Source organism: Hemitrygon akajei, unplaced genomic scaffold, assembly GCF_048418815.1.
Source record: "Hemitrygon akajei unplaced genomic scaffold, sHemAka1.3 Scf000046, whole genome shotgun sequence".
In the NCBI taxonomy this organism is placed as follows: domain Eukaryota; kingdom Metazoa; phylum Chordata; class Chondrichthyes; order Myliobatiformes; family Dasyatidae; genus Hemitrygon; species Hemitrygon akajei.
The window spans coordinates 3,632,375-3,639,274 of record NW_027331932.1 but is presented as its reverse complement, the minus strand read 5'-3'; the positions used below and the strand labels follow the sequence as shown (position 1 = coordinate 3,639,274).

Sequence of the window (6,900 nt, the reverse complement as noted above, 5' to 3'; positions counted from 1 at the left end):
TCTGCTCATCGCCGGGGATTCAGATCCTCTGTGCGGGGGAAACCACGACCCCAGGGACAAACACCCAACACTCACCGAAGCAAGCGAGCCCCCTCCCTCCGAGTGAAATGAACAACTCCTCACTCTCTCTCTCTCTCTCTCCCTCCGAGTGAAATGAACAACTCCTCACAGTCTCTCTCTCCACCTCCCTCCGAGTGAACTGAACAACTCCTCAGTCTTTCTCTCTGTTCCCTAATATCTCTCCCCCTCCCTCCTTCTCTCTCACCCCTCTCTCCGAGTGAAATGAACTGCTCAGTCTCTCTCTCTTCCCTAATATCTCTCCCCCTCCCTCCCTCTCCATCTCTCCTCTCTCACACTCTCTCCCTCCTTCTATCTCTGCTCTTTATATCCCCCTTTCCTATTTTAAAGGATGTAAGTTTAATGTAAATTACAATAAATTACAATAAATACGGCAGAAATGTCGGGGGGTGCTCTGACGCATCCAAACACCTGATGGCGGAGGGGAAGAAGGTGTTACTGAATCGTCGAGTTTTCAGGCTCCTCTCCCTTCCCCGATGTCCCGGTGCTGAGGGAGTCACGGTGATGAGGATCTCCATCATCCAGTTCCAGAGGGAGGTTCGCTGGCCCAGGATCTGGAGCCTGTGGATCAGAACGGAGGGGAGGATGATGCTGAACGCCGAGCTGGTCTCAGTCATCAGCAGCCTGGCGTCGGTGTTATAATGCCCAGGGACCAGGGGAGAGCGAGTGAGATCGTATCCGCGGTAGACCTTTCGTCGAGTTTCCCCAAATCACAGCGGGCCCACGTCCTCGCTGGAGAAGGGGTCGACTCTGGGTATGACCAGCCTCTCAACCAGATCCCCGCACTTGATTCCCAATCGCTCCCAATTCCTCTCAATCACCAGCACCTGGTTTCCATTCGCCACCAGAGGATAAGACTCCGACAGCTCCGGTCAGCCCTTGCCAGATTGTTGGTCGACTCTCAGAGAGAGAGGAACCTTGCTCCAAGTCGTGACACAAAGCTGGGTGGCAGTGTGAAATGTATGGAAGATGTTATGAGAATGCAGGGTGACTTGGACAGGTTGGGTGAGTGGGCAAACGTATGGCGGATGCAGTTTAATGTGGATAAATGTGAGGTTATCCGCTTTGGTGGGAAGAACAGGAAGGCAGATTACTATCTAAATGGAGTCGTTAGGAAAAGGGGAAGTACAGCGAGATCTAGGTGTTCTTGTACATCAGTCAATGAAAGCAAGCATGCAGGTACAGCAGGCAGTGAAGAAAGCTAATGGCATGCTGGCCTTTATAACAAGAGCAATTCAGTATAGGAGTAAAGAGGTCCTTCTGCAGCTGTACAGGGCCCTGGTGAGACCCCACCTGGTGTATTGTGTGCAGTTTTGGTCTCCCGATTAAAGGAAGGACATTCTTGCTATTGAGGGAGTGCAGCGTAGGTTCACGAGGTTAATTCCCGGGATGGCGGGACTGTCATATGTCGAAAGATTGGAGCGACTGGGCTTGTATACACTGGAATTTAGAAGGATGAGAGGGGATCTGATTGAGGCATATAAGATTATTAAGGGATTGAACACGCTGGAGGCAGGAAGCATGTTCCCGCTGATGGGTGAGTCCAGAACCAGAGGCCACAGTTTAAGAATAAGGGGTAGGCCATTTAGAACGGAGATGCGGAAAAACTTTTTCACCCTGAGAGTGGTGGATCTGTGGAATGTTCTGCCCCAGAAGGCAGTGGAGGCCAAGTCTCTGGATGCATTCAAGAGAGAGTTAGATAGAGCTCTTATGGACAGCGGGGTCAAGGGATATGGGGGGAGGGCAGGAACGGGGTACTGATTGTGTATGATCAGCCATGATCACAGTGAATGGTGGTACTGGCTAGAAGGGCCGAATGGCCTACTCCTGCACCTACTGTCTATTGTCAAAGCAGTTAATCCCAGTAGGTGTGAGTGTCACTGGGCGATTGTCGTCGAGGCAGCTCTCCCTACTCTTCTCCGGCACTGGTGTAATTGTCACATTTTGAAGCGGGGGGGGGGGGGGTGTAATTCAGACTGCAGCGGAGAGACACGTCCTCGGATACTCCAACCTCCGCTGCTGTTCTCCTCACATCAGTCGACACATCCCTCACCTGCACGCCTCTCCGTCTCCTTCGACCCCTTCAACATCTACCACATTCCCCTTCTCCGTCATCGCCTCCCTCCCCGTGACCTACCACAGACATGCAGCCCCCTCGTCTCTATCACACCCCCTCTCTCCCCAAACGCCTCCCTCTCTGTGTTGACAGGGATTTGTGGAGAGAATGGGGGAGAGTTGAATTCCGGACTTAGACTCCCCCCTTCAACCGCATGTCAATCTCTCAGTTCTGAGCCTATACTGAATGGTCAGAGAGGGAGATTCGCTGTTTCATAATACCTCACTGTGTAATCGGACCGTGTGGAGGGAGATTCACTCTGTGTCTGACCCCAGGTGTAAGTGTGATGGGACAGTGTGGAGGGAGCTGCACTCTGTGTCTGTCCCCGGGAGTGTGTGATGGGACGGTGTGGAGGGAGATTCACTCTGTATCTGACCCCGGGTGTGTGTGATGGGACGGTGTGGAGGGAGATTCACTCTGTTTCTGACCCCGGGAGTGTTTGATGGGGCGGTATGGAGGGAGATTCACTCTGTGTCTGACCCCGGGAGTGTGTGTGATCGGATCGTGTGGAGGGAGATTCACTCTGTGTCTGACCCCGGGAGTGTGTGATGGGACAGTGCGGAGGGAGATTCATTCTGTGTCTGACCCCGGGAGTGTGTGATGGGACGGTGTGGACGGGGATTCACTCTGTGTCTGACCCCGGGAGTGGGTGATGGGACGGTGTGGAGGGAGATTCACTCTCTGTCTGACCCCGGGAGTGTGTGATGGGATGGTGTGGAGGGAGATTCACTCTGTGTCTGGCCCCGGGAGTGCGTGATGGGACGGTGTGGAGGGAGATTCACTCTGTATCTGACCCCAGGAGTGTTTGATGGGGCGGTGTGGAGGGAGATTCACTCTATGTGTGACCCCGGGAGTGTGTGATGGGACGGTGTGGAGGGAGATTCACTCTGTGTCTGACCCCTGGAGTGTGTGATGGGACGGTGTGGAGGGAGATTCATTCTGTGTCTGACCCCGGGAGTGTGTGATGGGACGGTGTGGAGGGAGATTCGCTCTGTGTCTGACGCCGTAAGTGTGTGATGGGACGGTGTGGAGGGAGATTCACTCTGTGTCTGGCCCCGGGAGTGTGTGATGGGACGGTGTGGAGGGAGATTCGCTCTGTGTCTGACGCCGGGAGTGTGTGATGGGACGGTGCGGAGGGAGATTCACTCTGTGTCTGATCCCGGGAGTGTGTGATGGGACGGTGCGGAGGAAGATTCACTCTGTGTCTGGCTCCGGGAGTGTGTGATGGGACGGTGTGGAGGGAGATTCACTCTATGTCTGGCCCCGGGAGTGTGTGATGGGACGGTGCGGAGGGAGATTCACTCTGTGTCTGAGCCCGGGAGTGTGTGATGGGCCGGTGTGGAGGGAGCTTCACTCTGTGTTTCACGCCGGTTCCATCCTCCATCCGTCTCGTACTCGGGACCTCAGTGACTCACGTCTGATATTCGGGACGATATTAACTGTCTGCGGGGTACAGGAGGGGGACGGTTAGCCAGGAAGGGGGTTAATTTGAGACGAGATCCTGGGCACCCAGACTCTGCCAGTCCGACCTCCCTCAGCCTGGAGCTGAGACGCTACTGTGTCAGTGTAAGGAGCTCCGACCCACTGTTCCAGTGCACAGGGTGCGGGGGGCAGCGGAAACCTCAAACAAACTCAAGTCCGACACCAAGTCAGGAAGTTACAGCGGTTTATTGATTTCATCATGATAAATGATAATTAAACAGTATGTGAGCTGCTGACTTGCGGGCATAAATAAGCTGTTGTAGCGATGTACTACATACAGAGCGAGAGACAACGACTCGCAGTCGGTGAGTCTGTTCCAGACTAGTTTATTCAAACTTCGCGGCGCTGGCATTTAATCCTGGGGTATTTGTGAGCCGATGCGCCTGCGCATTTAATCCCGAGCGCCCGCCCTCTCCGAGCGGAAATGACGTCAGAGGTGCTCACCGCGCTGGCTATTTGTGAGTCCATGCGCCTGCGCAGAAAGTGGGTCGCCACACTGTTCCCGACTCACTCACAATTAACTGACCGGCGACAACGGGTGACCGGTAGATTAATCAGTCCCGTCTCTCACCGTCACTCTGCATCCAATAACACTTCAGGGCCGTGTCCGGGATCGCTGTGGATCCAAGGCCATTGCCGAGGGATTTGTCAATTTAACACCATTATATCGGCCAGACTGCCGAATGCACCGTCCTCGGCAACAGGAGCAAAAGGATTCTCTCCCGGGACACCGGTGTCGCAGACTGAGCCCCTCCCCCCTCCCCCCGGGACACCGGTGTCCCAGACTGAGCCCCGCCCCCCCCCGGGACACCGGTGTCCCAGACTGAGCCCCGCCCCCCCCGGGACACCGGTGTCCCAGACTGAGCCCCGCCCCCCCCGGGACACCGGTGTCCCAGACTGAGCCCCGGCCCCCCGGGACACCGGTGTCCCAGACTGAGCCCCGGCCCCCCCGGGACACCGGTGTCCCAGACTGAGCCCCGCCCCCCCCGGGACACCGGTGTCCCAGACTGAGCCCCGGCCCCCCGGGCTCCTCCTGTCCGGGTAATTCCCCGGGGGGTCACGCGGGAGAGTCTCGATCCCGCACATCCGGCGGAAGTGGCGCCGCCGGACAACGGGCGGAAATGCGTCACTGCGGGACGCTTCCGATATCACCGAGCTTGAGACCGCTGCCAGTTCCGTTAAAATCGTTGGGAATCAGCCCCGGCGCGCGGCCGTTAAAGGTAAGGGCGGGAGTTAAAGGGGAGGGGGGAGTTAAAGGGGAGGGGGGAGTTAAAGGGGAGGGGTAGTTATAGGGGAGGGAGAGTTAAAGGGGAGGGGGAGTTAAAGGGGTGGGGGGAGTTAAAGGGGAGGGGATGTTCACAGATCCACACTCAGTCCGGGTCTGACTCCCCGTAGAGGCTCCAGTTCCTTCCATCCGGTCTCACTGAACCGATTCCCCACCAGCCTGAAACAGATGGGAAAATGAAGATGAAATAAACAGATTACACAACAGTGTCAGTAACAGGGGACCGGGGTTAATGTTTCAACAACACTCACAGACAAATATCACCAGAAAACCCGCGGATCCGCTGACATTTTATCACATTGAACATTAACACAAACACTCACCCGATCCACTCCAGACTCGGGAGGGTCAGTATGAGGCGGCGGAGAGCGGGGACAGATCCGTCTGTCAGAGAGTTTAATCTCAGGTTCAGCTCCGTCAGTGATGGTTTTATACTGAGAGCGGAGGCGAGATCCTCGGCCCCAGAATCTGTGAGACCGACATTGTTCAGCCTGGAGATGAGAGAGAGTGAGGGTGAAGGACACAGAGAGACAGGAGACGGTACAAATCCCCAGTGTTTATCAGTAACACAATTACTGATCACATTAATGTTCAGTGTCAGACACCCAGTGACTGTAAACACAATCTCCCACAGTCTGGTACTTACAGCAGTTTCTGTATTTTACACTCCGGGTTCCCCAGAGCCGCAGACACCAGTTTCACTCCTGAATCTCCCAGTTTATTATCACTCAGGTCCAGCCCCGTCAGTGATGGTTTTGTACTGAGAGCGGAGATGAGATCCTCGGCCCCAGAATTTGTGAGACCGACATTGTACAGCCTGGAGATGAGAGAGAGTGAGGGTGAAGGACACAGAGAGACAGGAGACGGTACAAATCCCCAGTGTTTATCAGTAACACTATTACTGATCACATTAATGTTCAGTGTCAGACACCCAGTGACTGTAAACACAATCTCCACAGTCTGGTACTTACCGCAGTTTCTGTATTTTACACTCCGGGTTCCTCAGAGCCGCAGACACCAGTTTCACTCCTGAATCTCCCAGTTTATTTCAACTCAGGTCCAGCTCCGTCAAGGATGGTTTTGTACTGAGAGCGGAGGCGAGATCCTCGGCCCCAGAATCTGTGAGACCGACATCCCTCATCCTGGAGATGAGAGAGAGTGAGTGTGAAGGACACAGAGAGACAGGAGAGGGTACAAATCCCCAGTGTTTATCAGTAACACTATTACTGATCACATTAATGTTCAGTGTCAGACACCCAGTGACTGTAAACACAATCTCCCACAGTCTGGTACTTACCGCAGTTTCTGTATTTTACACTCCGAGTTCACCAGAGCCGCAGACAACAGTTTCACTCCTAAATCTCCCAGTTTATTATAACTCAGGTCCAGCTCCGTCAGTGATGGTTTTGTACTGAGAGCGGAGGCGAGATCCTCGGCCCCTGAATCTGTGAGACCGACCATCCCCAGCCTGGAGATGAGAGAGAGTGAGGGTGAAGGACACAGAGAGACAGGAGACGGTACAAATCCCCAGTGTTTATCAGTAACACAATTACTGATTACATTAATGTTCAGTGTCAGACACCCAGTGACTGTAAACACAATCTCCCACAGTCTGGTACTTACCGCAGTTTCTGTATTTTACACTCCGGGTTCCTCAGAGCTGCAGAGGCAAGTTTCAGTCTTGAATCTCGCAATTCATCACCACTCAGGTACAGCTCCGTCACTGATGGGTTTGTACTGACAGCGGAGGCGAGATCCTCGGTACCAGAATCTGTGAGATTCCTCATCCTGGAGATGAGAGAGAGTAAGGGTGAAGGACACAGAGAGACTGGAGACGGTACAAATCCCCAGTGTTTATCAGTAACACTATTACTGATTACATTAATGTTCAGTGTCAGACACCCAGTGACTGTCAACACAATCTCCCACAGTCTGGTAC

General features: G+C 54.1%; 1 long non-coding RNA gene across 1 annotated transcript; it reads right to left on the bottom strand.

The window, feature by feature from the left end:
• Nucleotides 1-5,074: 5,074 nt before the first annotated feature.
• On the bottom strand, nucleotides 5,075-5,728 carry LOC140720767 (uncharacterized). The gene is made up of 3 exons (XR_012097255.1): nucleotides 5,608-5,728; nucleotides 5,285-5,452; nucleotides 5,075-5,120 (listed from the first exon to the last, which is right to left on the bottom strand). It is a non-coding gene; the product is annotated as an uncharacterized lncRNA (long non-coding RNA).
• Nucleotides 5,729-6,900: the final 1,172 nt, after the last annotated feature.